The 12,787-nt window shown below is 44.7% G+C and overlaps 1 long non-coding RNA gene across 1 annotated transcript; it reads left to right on the top strand.

Moving 5' to 3' along the window:
• Positions 1-44: 44 nt before the first annotated feature.
• On the top strand, positions 45-10,967 carry LOC111770808 (uncharacterized). The gene is made up of 3 exons (XR_002804231.2): positions 45-112; positions 410-504; positions 10,764-10,967. It is a non-coding gene; the product is annotated as an uncharacterized lncRNA (long non-coding RNA).
• The last annotated feature ends 1,820 nt before the right edge of the window (positions 10,968-12,787 follow it).

A 12,787-nucleotide genomic window follows, 5' to 3' on the forward strand; every position in this document is an offset into this window, starting at 1 on the left:
TAAGGTGATACACTGGTGTCGAGTTAAGCCACTAGAGTTGTGGTAGTTTGTTCCAGCAGCCACAGGAAACCAACTCAAGCAGCGACTAGATCAGATTGGTGGAACATCAAGTGTAAGATGAAAGTGGAGGAGATGAAGGCAGAGTGGGAGTCAGGGGCCGGATCATGGGGTCCTCGGATGTCCCCTAAGGGGCGTGACGCCACAGGAGATGGCAGTGACTCCTGTTTTAGGATCCTCACGTTGGCGGGAGGGTGTTGAGGCAGAGAGGCAGTTTGGGAGCACACTCTTGCTTGTATATTGATTCCGTTTCATCTCGGTAACCTCGCTCTCTACAACAGTCTCTCAGGGGAGGTGTTGATGGGTATCACTGTCGTTGTACCTGAAGGATCACATCTTCTTTCTATTTCAGGGTTTCTACCACGTTCCCCTTGACCTTCCCTTCTACAGCCTGGCCTGATTCGGGGGTCACGAGGCAGGAGAACCATGGGCAAGAGGGAGCTCGGAGTGCGTAAGAGTCACCAGGAGGAGGGGATGGTGAAGGTGGCAGTGGGAGCAGGAGAGGCCAGGCAGGAGGCACTGAGGGCCCTCACACATCATCTGTGACAGTCGCTGCCCATCTTGATCCAGAGTCAAGGTCAAAGAGCTTTGCCTCGGTCCTCTGGGGGCTGTTCCGTGGCTGTCACCTCTGCTATCATCCGGGGTATCTGTGCACGGAAACCCCCTTTACTGTGGTACTCCCGGGGGTAGTGACTGGGAGAGCCAAAAATATTCTAATTATCCTTGTTTATTATGATTATTATAATCATTATATGTAAGTCTTTCGTCTAAAGTTCATCGGACCCAATTTAATTAACTCCAAGGCTCAGGCAGATCAATTCATGATTATTTTTGTGTTTGCTCAAATGGATTTTTCTTGTGGACAGCGAGTGACACGAGTGCTCGTTATTCGGTGACCAGTGGAGCTCCATGAGACACCCCCTCAGTTCCAGGAGTTGCTGTTTTGTGCAAGTATTAGTCTCCAAGTTTAGTGGGCCTTGGACAATTAAGAGGCTGCTATTTTTAAGCCAAGTGGAATTCTCACTGTGCTTGTGTGTTGTGGTGTCGGAGCTGGATGGACACAGAGGCCCTCCCACCCCTCCTGACTCGCTCCAGGGACCCGCTGGTGACAGCTGTGTGCTGAGACAGTCGGGGGTGGTGCTGTCATAGGTTCTGAAGCAGGTGGCAGGGGAAACCGAGTGGATGCTGCCTGGGTCTGCAGATCTTGTTTGAATCCCTCTTTTGTGAGAAGAGAAGGGAAAAGAGTTTATAAGATAATGGAACAGGATTTTTGTCTTCCCATCAGTGATCTGTTAGATGGTCAAGAATGTGCAAGAACCCTCTCCTCCCAATGCATTTCAGTGTGTCTTTTGAGAAAATGCAAGAATTGAGGATTTTTCTGTCAACCTATGTGGCCAAAGGGTCATTCCTGTCAAGAATAGTTAGAACTGGGGGTGGAGGTGGAAGAGGTGGAGAAGCTGAAGGCAAAGGAGGGGGGCTGCCCTGGCCTGGGCTGTGAGTGGGGATGCCCAACCATGTGTAGAGTCCAGGGGTCTGTGCTGGGGCAGGATGCTATCAAGGGCAACCTAAGGATCAGTTCCATCTTCTTGAGTACTTGGGAGGAATGTCGAAAAACAAATTGGCAAAGTTGACACAAAGCTTTTCCGTGTCAGATATCCAAACTGGTCTGTATTTCTGGAAGTCCAGGAAACCCAGGAACCAGGACTGAGATGTGGGAGTTTGGGTCCTGAAATCAGCAAGATGTCAAACATTTGCATGGATGATCAGACTCAGGGAGAAAGCCTCTTAGTGTCAGTGTTGTCTGTAATTAATCTTCAAGCATCTCATTGAAAAGACTGCAGAGAAGGGAGGAGCTGAAATGTTTCTATGGAAGAAGGAACGGTGAGTGGAAGGGGTACTGGGGAACTCACTATGACAAACGTCCACACTGCTGTCCACACTGTCAAGGGTGTTGCGTTGGGTGTGCTATGAATATGGAAGTGCAGGGGAGGGAGGCCTTCCCCTCGGGACCTCTGACCTGAGTCTCCTATCGACCTGTAGCTTGTCACCTCCCCCTTGGGGCTCAGGGTGTTGGGGGGACCTACCATTCTTCCTGAAGACTGTTGAACTCATTGCCTTTGATTCAACACAGATCAGACTTGCAGCCACTTCGCCTTTGGAGGGAATGTTCTTAAGCTATGGCTCCAGAGGTTTGGTGACCAATGACAGGGCTGTTAGAAGGGAGACTCAGGGAGGAATTGAGTTCATCGAGATTGGCTTTTTATTTGCTTCCTTACTCAAAAGGATTAGCCGTTTATGGTTTCAGGGTAATAATTCTGTTTAGTGCAGTAAACAATTACTTAATACCTAGTACTGTATGTCCTCGAGTCTCAGACACTGTCAGTGGTAGTAAGATGGACCATTAGTTTATAATAGCTATGTGGGAAGAAATGCCATGACTCATAAAAAGAAGGATTCTCCTTGCTTTGTCCCATGACGTGTGTTGGGTAGACTCTGGTAGGGTACAAGTAGCAGAAATGCCTGGGGTGTCCCTCAGGCATGGGCGTTTCTTATGCAGGTCCTAAGGGACAGAGGGCGAACAGGTGCCTCACATGCCAGGTGTGGGAGCCACAGGACCCTGGGGAACTGAAGGCGGGCAGGGCCCAGGCAGCCCTGAGACTGTGTGCCCAGCTCACTGCCACAAGACTTCCCCACAGTGCCCCTGGGTCAGCTGCCCTGCCGCTCCCAGCCCTCTTTTCCTTCCCCAGGTGCTGCAGCCCCCTGACGCAGGCCCTTCATGTGGATCTCGCCTGGCCCCTGTAGGCAGTGGAGTTGATATCTCTCACCCTTGTGGAGCCAAGCTCTTGTGCTGGCCACCTCAGAGGTCCCACTGGCTCAAAGACTGAGTCCCTGTGGCTAGATGCCACAGAGGCAGGTCACGGGATCAACCTACCTCTGGGTGGGGCTTAGGGCCAGGTGCCTCTGAACATTAGGCCCCCCTTTCCCACAGAGGATTGTCTTCGCTCAGGCTGCTAGAACAAATTACCAGAGGCTGAGGGCCTTAACAGCACACTTATTTCTCACGGTCATGGGGGCTGAGAAGTCCACGATCAAGGTGCCAGTGGATTGGTGTCTGGTGAGAGCTTCCGGTTTGCAGACAGCCGTCTTCTCATTATGTCCTCACATGGCAGAGAGGGATGGAGAGAGAGGCCCTCTCTCTTGTTTCTCCTTATAAGGGCACTAATCTCATTCAAGGGGCTCCACCCTCTTGACCTGAGGACTTCCCAAAGCCCCCACCTCCTAATACCATCATCTTTGAGAGTTAGGATTTCAATGTATGAATTTTGAAGGGACAAAATATTTAGTTCATGCCACACTGATTGAGTGACGTGTGAGATGGAAGATTTATTAATGGAAGTTCTTGTTTTTCCCAATCATAAAAATCATACTCTTGGGGCTGGCTCTGTGGCCTAATGGTTAAGTTTGGTGTGCTTTGCTTCAGCAGCCAGGGTTCGGTTCCTGGGCATGGACCTACACCGCTCATTGGCAGCCAGGCTGTGGTGGCGACGCATGCAAAAAACAGAGGAAGATTGGCATAGATGTTAGCTCAGGCTGAATCTTCCTCAGCAAGAAAAAAAATCATATTCTTATTAAAATAAAACCCCCCAAATAAAGTGAATAAATGAGGAAAAAGTAAAAATTCCCCAGGAATTTCTCTTAAATAGTTATGATTAATACTCTGGAATAGCTGCTTCTAGAATTTTATATACAAGCATAAAAATGGGATATTAAAAAAGATATTTTAAAAATGGGGTACTATGGGGGCTGGCCCCGTGGCCGAGTGGTTAAGTTCGCGCGCTCCGCTGCAGGCGGCCCAGTGTTTCGTTAGTTCGAATCCTGGGCGCGGACATGGCATTGCTCATCAGACCACGCTGAGGCAGCGTCCCACATGCCACAACTAGAAGAACCTGCAACGAAGAATACACAACTATGTACCGGGGGGCTTTGGGGAGAAAAAGGAAAAAATAAAATCTTTAAAAAAAAAAAAAAAAAAAGGGGTACTATGTAGATACTATAGTACAAAAAATAGGATGTTATGCAAAGTTTTCTGAAGCTGTTTTGTTTTTCATTTGTCAATGTCATGAACATTCTTTCCAAAGGAGGATGTATACCCCAACCTTGTACTTCTAATAGTTGTGTGCTATTCTTCTGGGATGATGTAACCTAGTCTGTTTAACCAAGCCCCTGTTGATAGACATAGATTGTTTATGATTTTTTGTTGTTGTTGAGGAAGACTGGCCCTGAGCTAACATCTGTGCCCATCCTCCACTATTTTGTATGTGGGATGCCTGCCACAGCATGGCTTGATAAGTGGTGCGTAGGTCTGCACCTGGGATCTGAACTGGTGACCCCAGGCTGCCAAAGCTGAGTGTGCAGACTTAACTGCTATGTCACCGGGCTGGCCAAAATTCAGAGAGAGAGAGAAAAATATTAAAAGTAGGCAGAAAAAAACTCCTCACCTTACTAACACAGGAACAACAATAAGAAAGACTCTGACTTATCATCAGAAACAATGTAAGACAGAACACAATGGCACATTTTTTAAAGTGCTAAAAGGAAAAATTGTGAATCTAGAATTCTATTTCCAGAGAAAATAGCTTTCAAAAATAAAGATGAAATAATTCATATTCAGAAACAAAAAAGTTGGGAAATTTTGTAACCAGCACACCTGCTCTACAGGAAATGTTATAGGAAGTTCTTCAGGCTGAATGAAAATTGTAGCAGAGGAAATTTGAATCAACACACAAAAATGAGAAGTTCAAGATGGTAAATATGTATAAAAGTATGAAAATTTTTTCTAATTTCCTAATTTCTTTGAAAGCCAACTTGCTTTTAAAAGTAAAACTATTCACATGTTGTAGGGCTTATAACATATGTAGGCGTAAAATTTCTGACAACAGTAGCACGTGAAGGGAGAGAGAAAAAGTAAATGTATTTTTGTAAGTTTCTTACGTTGTATGGGAAGTAGTATAATATTGATTCAAGTAGATTGTGATGTTATGGATGTATATCATAATCTTACAGCAACCACTAAAAAACTAATTCATGAATAGCTAAGTATGCATAAAGGAGAAAAAATGAAGCATGAAAACATACTTGATCAATCAAAAAACCAGGCAGTAAGGGAAAAGGAAATAATGAATATATAGGACGAATAGAAAACAAATAGAATTATAATAGATTTAAACCCAAACATTTGATTATCTACAATAAATATAAATGAAATAAAAACTACATTTAAAAGGTGGAGATTGTCAGATTAGATAAAACAGCAAGACTCAGTGTTAGACGTTTATAGGAGACATGCTTTTAATATAAAGGCAGAGTCAGCTTAAGAATTAAATGAAAGAAGAAGATATACTATACAAACTCAAACTAGAGGAAAGCTGGAACGGCTATATTAATGCCAGATTACCAGACATAAAGAAGTATTAACAGACATGATGAGGGAGCATTTTGTAATGATAAAGGGCAATACGAGAAGAAGACGTAACAATCCTAAATGTGTATGTACCTAATAATAGCTTCAGAATATATGAAGCAAAACCCAACAGACCTGTAGGGAGAAATTTCCACAATTATAGTTGGAGATTTTGGAAATCTTCTTTCCATAGTTGATGTAACTGGCAGTCAAAAATATTAGTGAGGATAAAAAAGATTTGAATAATCCTATTGACTAACTTAACCTGTTTATCATTTACCAAACACTAAAGCCAGCAACATCTGAACACATATCCCTTTTTAAGTGCATATGGAACAGTCACTAAACTAGACCACAGAATAAATCTCAACACTTTGAAAAGTATTGAAATAATGCTTTCTGATCACAATAGAATTAATTAAAAATAGATAGAAAATCCTCAAATATTTGAAAACTGAGCAGCATGTTTTTAAATAACCTATGGACTAAAGAAGAAGTCACAAGGAAAATTAGAAAGTATTTTAAAGAATTTTAGACTTTGTGAAATTCGCCTAAAGTCGTGCATAGAGGGAAAGTTATAGCTTTAAATACATATATTCAATAAGAAGAAAAGTTTAACATCAATGGTCCATTAAGCTAAAAATAAAGAAAAATAGTAAATGCCAAGTAAATAGAAGGAAGGCAATAATAATATGAACAGAAATTAATTAAATGAAAAATGGAGAGACTGTAGAGAAAATCAATAAAACAAAAAGTTGACTCTTAGGAGAGATTAAAACATTTGTAGACTAAAGAAAAAACTAAATTACTAATATGAGGAATTTAATTTTCCTGATATTTCTGCTAATAAATTCAGAATTTTTTTCCATATGGCTATCCAGTCTCTTGGGCACCATTTGTTGGAAAGAATATCCTTTCCCGCTTTGAGTTAGCTTGGCACCTTTGTTGAAAATCAATTGACCATGTAAGTGTGGATCTCGTTCTAGAAGCCGATGACCTATTTGTCTACCTCTTTGCCAACGCGCACAGTCTCGATCGCTATATATTTATAGTCTTAAAGTCTTAAAATCAAATAGTATAATTTCTCCAACTTTAATCTTGTTTTTCAAAATTGTTTTGGATATTCTATAGCATTTCTATCAAAACTGCATTTCTATAACAATTTTAGAATCACCTCATCAAATTCAAAAATTGCTTTTCAAAAAGTGATACCACTGAATTATACAGTGTTTATGGGAGGAAGCAAGAGCTAAGCCGAGAGCAGATACAGGGCCATGAGCAGTTTCTGAGAAAGACTAGAGGAGGCCAGAGGTCTACAGTGAACTGCATTATATTCACGCCACTGACTTCAGACGTGTAATAAAGTGGAGGGAGTCTTTTCACATCACATATTTACTTTAGAATTATCTAACACAACAAATGTACAACAAATCTATCTAAACTAAACTTTTTTTTTTTTTTTTTTTTTTTTATGGCACACACTTTTCTTTGAGGTAGGGTTAGGAATCTGGAGTCCCCCAGTGTTCAGGTGTGGGTTGTTGTGGGTGCCCTCTCTCCAGGAGCCTGTGTATTGCACTGGATGCTGGGGGTTGGATCCACAGAGAGAGATCCAGAGTTTCTGGCCAAGGACTAGACCCACAGGTGTGGAGAGAGTGAAGGGACTGCAACATTCCTGCATGGGAGCAAGTGTTGCTGAGCTCTGAAAGCTCAGAGATTTTATACGTACTCAGTAAACTCCGTTGGTTGGTCTTAGACAGGAATAGCGTTTCTTCTGGCCCAGCCCTCCAGTCCTAGGTTTAAGTATATGCCAATTACGCATCCCTAAGGGTTCACCCTGATAAGGTGGGATAGACCTTCCCCGGCTCTTGTGGGTTGGTACTCATTAGGTGCTGTGGCCGGAACAAAGATTTAGAGTCTCAATTTATGCTCATACGTTATCCGCCTGGATTGAGATCATTGCATTACTATTTCACAGTCGAACTGAGCAAAGATACCGCAGCCATTGAAGACTCACCCTGAGAGTTGCACCTGGAGAAACCTTGGGCTGTTGCCAAAGATAGGGCGGAAGACTATATAGAAGGGAGAATAGTGCCCTCTGGCTGCGAGGATGGCCTGGTGCTCCTGCAGGAAGGTGCCCTAGGAACCCAGGGCCAGGACTCCTAAGGTCGGGCTTGCCATTTTCATGGCCCTCTGGGTGATGTGTCCTGCCTGTTTTGCATTTCAGAAAGAAAGGAGGAGAATGAAATGGATTTGGTCCACAGCAAATTCCAGGCCCATTTCTTCAACCATTATGATGCCGGGGCTCTCCTTCTGGCGGTGCTTTGAATGACAAAGGTGGGAGGTTTGGGGAGGACAAGAATGAGGGGCCTTCTCCAGTGGAGCTAGAGCAAAGAATAAGGAGGCTTTGGGGCGAGGCTGTGCCGTGTCCCAGGATATACTCTTGTGATCACCTAATATTTTTAACATCATAGCCTTCTGGTTCACATGCTTAATTTCATTAACCTTCAAAACACTCCAGGGAGGTAGGTAGGATTATTCCCATTTTATAGATGAGGATCCAGAGTGATCAAGTGGCCTGTCCTAGATCCCATGCCACAGAGTGGGTGGACAAGGCTGTTGGGGAATTCCGTGGATGTGTGTCCTGGGGCTGCCCTGTGTTCTCCTCGGGGCAGGGAGACGCTGACCTGACAAGGCCATTCATTGATCTTGCAGGAGCTTCCCAAACTACTCCAGCACGAAAATCTTCCAGAAGGATTCTCCCCAGGGCAATGAGGCAAGAAATTTATGGCTTGGCCTGATTAATGGGCCAGGCAGTTAAGAGTTCTTTGCCAAACCGTGAGCATAATTTAAAGGATCTGAGGCCCCGTAACTCACATCCTTAAAGGGCTCTTAGAACAAGAGACACATTGCATCACTGAGAACATCTCCGCTCCTCGTGCCAGAAAAGACCGGCCTGTTTCTGGGTATTTCTGTCAAAGAACAAAGAGTCTGCATGAATATCGACGGCAGCAAAAATAAGGAAAATATTTGCAGGTCATAAATTTCTGGCTGATGTTACCTTTGTTTTCCGATGGGCTTGGTATTTATTTAACCACGTTCTCTCTCTTCGTGCCTCTCTCCCCACCTTGTAAATATCATCCTCTTAGCGAAGTCCCTTCTCATCGTATGGAATTGAAACATTGCCAGGAAAGTGACTGCTGGGATTGTAGGAGAGGTGCTAAAGGAATCAGAGGGGCAAAGAGTCGTGGAATGGGAGTAGAAGACGTCATTCTTCAAGTCCTGGCCGTTTTACTGGGGCTGTGTGATTTTTGGAATGTCACTTACTTCATCCAAGTTTCCTTTTCTGTGAAATGAAGAGTTTGGCTGGGTTGTCCTCTCTGGTTTGGAAGTTCTGTGAATTTCTTGTAATCGTGTCAACCACAATATTTTCTTATTCAACATCTGGAAGTAATGCTCCCTCTGCTAAACCCCTAGAGCATCTTATCTACGCGTTAAAAAATGATATTTATTACTTTTTATCTCAAGCTCTAGTTATTTATGAGCATTTCTTTCCTTCCTTTTTTTTTCCCCTCCCCAACTGGACTGTGAGTGCTTTAGGCAGGTGTCTTTTTCATCCTCATACCCACAGTCCCAGCAGAGCACCTGGCACATGAGGGTCACCCAGTAACACTCTAGTGTGAACGAGAAATGAATGGATGAGTGACGATGGCCTCTAGTCACTATTTCTTCTTAGGTAGGACGACTTGATTTACAGTTTTTCTTACAAAAAGTGCCTTATTTCCATTTGATATCATTTAATGTATGTGTTTCAAAATGCAGAGTTAGCAATAAATTTCACTTTTGCAAGATACTATTATTTTAGAAGAATCCTATTAAAATGTTCCCCTACGGGATCTCTTCCATACCAGACTTGAAATCAAAGCAACATGTTTTTCAAGTTTTCTATAGGATGCTGCTCCACAAATTTTATCTTGACTGCCGTCTTCTCCCTGCCCAAGATGATCGTGTGGATCACTGTTCAGTAATGACCCCCCTCTCACTGTGGATGCGATGTAGTCTTTGATGTTGAGCCTGACCTGGTTGGCTGGGTTTGGCCAAGGGAATGTTAGCAAATGTGATGGGAGCAGAGGTCTTACATGTGCCTGTGTGGTTTTTCTTGACTCTTGTGCTCTGCTATTTATCACGAAAAGAAGGGGAAGAGACCAGAATCCAAACTGCAGCCTAGATCATCAGCCAAAGCACAATCAACCTGCAACACCATAAACTCAATAATAAGACCCTTGGGTGCTGGGGTGGCTTGTTACGTGGTGTGACCGCAGCAGTAGCTGACCATTACCTCTGATTTCCAATTTCATCCTTGTGCCCGTTTACTTTCCCCAAACACTTCTTCACCGTGATGTCTTTGTGCCTTCTGGGAGAGACAGAAGCTCTGCTCGGATGGGTAGTGACAGGTCCATCGAGCCGTTGACTTCTGGAGACACAAGCTTGTGTTTTAAGAACTAAGTTGAGTATCTCTGATCCTCTGTGGTTGGATCCATACTTAATTTGTTGTTCTTTATATTTGAAGCATAACCTTGGGAAATTGCATGATTCACTAACTTTTCTTTAAAAATTAACACATATCATGCAGCACATTTTATAGAACCAGAAGTTCCAGTTCACTCTTCCTTATTAAATCAGTGGCTGAAATGAACACTTTATATAGGATTAAAACATTAAAAAAATTGAACTTGACTTTAAAATAAGGGCATTCTTATTTTATTTTTAATCAGGTGAAATTCACATAACATAAAATCAGCTGTTTTAAAGGAGAGCGTTTGCCTTAATCTGCTCTAGTAAGTGCCCAGCCACTTTCCTCTGAAATGTTATGGTTAACCCTGATTCAGGGTATGCCGCAGTCAGAGGGGGAGAAAAAAGAGAAAAAGCCGAGAGAAGTTAGAGAACAAGGAGAGACGGTGGGACTGAGAGGCAAGAAGCCTGGAAGAGAAAGAGACTCGCACATGATCATTCTGTGGCTGTCCTGCTCTCAGCCCTGTGCCCCGCTGGCTGTGGGGGACCAGGGAGGTCTCAGGAGGTCTCTGTTTTGTGTGTTGGGTTGGGGCACTAATGCTCCCCAGCGTCCATCAGTTAAATCAGTTTCTAATTGTGTATAATCTTGGAAAGAGTAGAGGAAAAATGGAACTAACAAACGATGAGGGGTTATTTATTTTTTCCATTTCTGCTTTTCTTGTTTTTGCTTCTTCAGGTGGGAGGTAAAGATGTTGAAATTCCTGGGGCTGCCCTGTGGCCAAGTGGTTAAGTTCGCGCGCTGCTTTGGCGCCCAGGGTTTGCCAGTTTGGATCCTGGGCGCAGACATGGCACCGCTCATCAGGCCCTGCTGAGGCAGCGTCCCACATGCCACAACTAGAAGGACCCACAACTAAAAATATACAACTATGTACCAGGGGGCTTTGGGGAGAAAAAGGAAAAATAAAATCTTAAAAAAAAAATTAAGATGTTAAAATTCCTTGACTTAGACCTAAGGCTAAAACTTCTGATCTCTTTGTTCAGGCTTGGGGCGCTTTTCTATCTTGTGAGACTTGAATCGATATGACTAGGGTGGTGTGTAATCCTCCTCCCCCGACGTCGCACCGAGCCCTTCTCCCTCCTACCCCCGGGCACCCTGCAGGTCCAATCTCTGCCTAAGCATGAGTCTATGGCAGTGGTCTGGGGGCTCCTGGGGGTCCCCGAGACGCTTTGGAAGGTGTGCAAGGTCAAAACTATTTTTCATGGTAATTCTACTGTGTTACAGCTTTTGCTCGCCCCCGTGAGTGTAACGTGGGGTTTCCAGGGGCTCTGCGATGTGTGATATCGCGACAGATGGCACTCAGGAGCAGACAGGATCCTCCAGCTGGCTTCTCTTCAGCCAGACGGTCAAGAGATTTGCAAAAATTTAAAATAAAACCACTCTTGCAATTTTTTTCTTTTGGAGAACACACTTTTCATAAAAATACGTTATTTATATTAACATGTAATGAGTTTAATATTTTAAAAATTTCTCAGTTCTAATGCGGTAAATATTGATAGCTATCCTCCGTATAAACAAAAGCCTTTGGGGGTCTTTAAAGGGATGCTAAGACCACGAAGGCTGATGATGGCTGCTCTAGGGTCGGTGTATTTACACTTTCCCACTACTCATCTGTGCTCAGCCGTAGGAATAAAGAGAGACGACAGCAGAAGGAACCCCTAGGTGGCCTTTGGCCTCTGCTCTGTGTGGGGCTCTCATGGGTCTGCTGCTGTGGGCGCTGAGCCTTTCCATTGCTGGGCCTTGCAGACCACCTGCCCCAGACAGGCCCTCCAGGCCCTTCCAGGCCACCGGTCCCAGCAGCACCCCGAGACCGTCAGGAGGTAGCATTTGCACCGACAGACCAGACATACAAATGGGGAACAGAGAGACCATAGATATAAAAACAGAACCTCTGCAACGACTGGCTCAGAACAGCCAGGACTGGCTCAATGATGCCAACTGCTCTAATTGTTGCCCCTACTTCCAACTCAGGACCAACCAGAGAAAGCCCAGTGTGCCCTCCTGACCAATCGCATAGGATGCCCGCTTCTGGTTAGCTGCCTCCAGCTTCCCCGTGCCAGCAGCCTCTGGTCAGCGCCCACACAAACCTTCCCTCTGGTCCCCTGGAAGGCGTTCCCTCGCTCCGCTTTGCTTCCTTCGTGTCTCTGCCAGGGGCAAGTTTCATGGGTGGAGTTGCATCCCCTAGAAATTCCTATGTTGAAGTCCTAGTCCTCAAGACCTCAGAATATGACCTTATTTGGAAATAGAGTCATTGGAGATGTAATTGGTCAAGATGAGGTCCTACTGGAGTAGGGTGGGCCCTGACCCAATAGGACTAGTGTCCTTATAAAAGGGGGGACTTCGGGCACAGACGTGCACACAGGGAGGATGCCATGTGAACATGGGGGCAGAGATCTGGGTGAAGCAGTTACAGGTTTAGGAAGGCCAAAGATCGCCAGCAAGCCATCAGAAGCTGGGAGAGAGGCCGGGCACAGACAAAGTCAGTGCCTTCAGACGGAGTCAGCAGAACCCAGGCTTCCCGTCAGGAGCCTGGAGAGCAAAGCTGACGGAAGCCTTTTCTCAGGCTGCAGGTATTGGGCCTTGACATGGTCCCTGGGATGTCCTAACACAGTCCCATAGGCTCTGGACTGACCATCGGGTCATCCTCAGGACTACTCTGCCATCACCTCTGTGGCTTGTTACCAAAGAACTTCCCATGAGGC

The sequence above is a fragment of the Equus caballus genome, chromosome 26, assembly GCF_041296265.1.
Source record: "Equus caballus isolate H_3958 breed thoroughbred chromosome 26, TB-T2T, whole genome shotgun sequence".
NCBI classification, from domain to species: domain Eukaryota; kingdom Metazoa; phylum Chordata; class Mammalia; order Perissodactyla; family Equidae; genus Equus; species Equus caballus.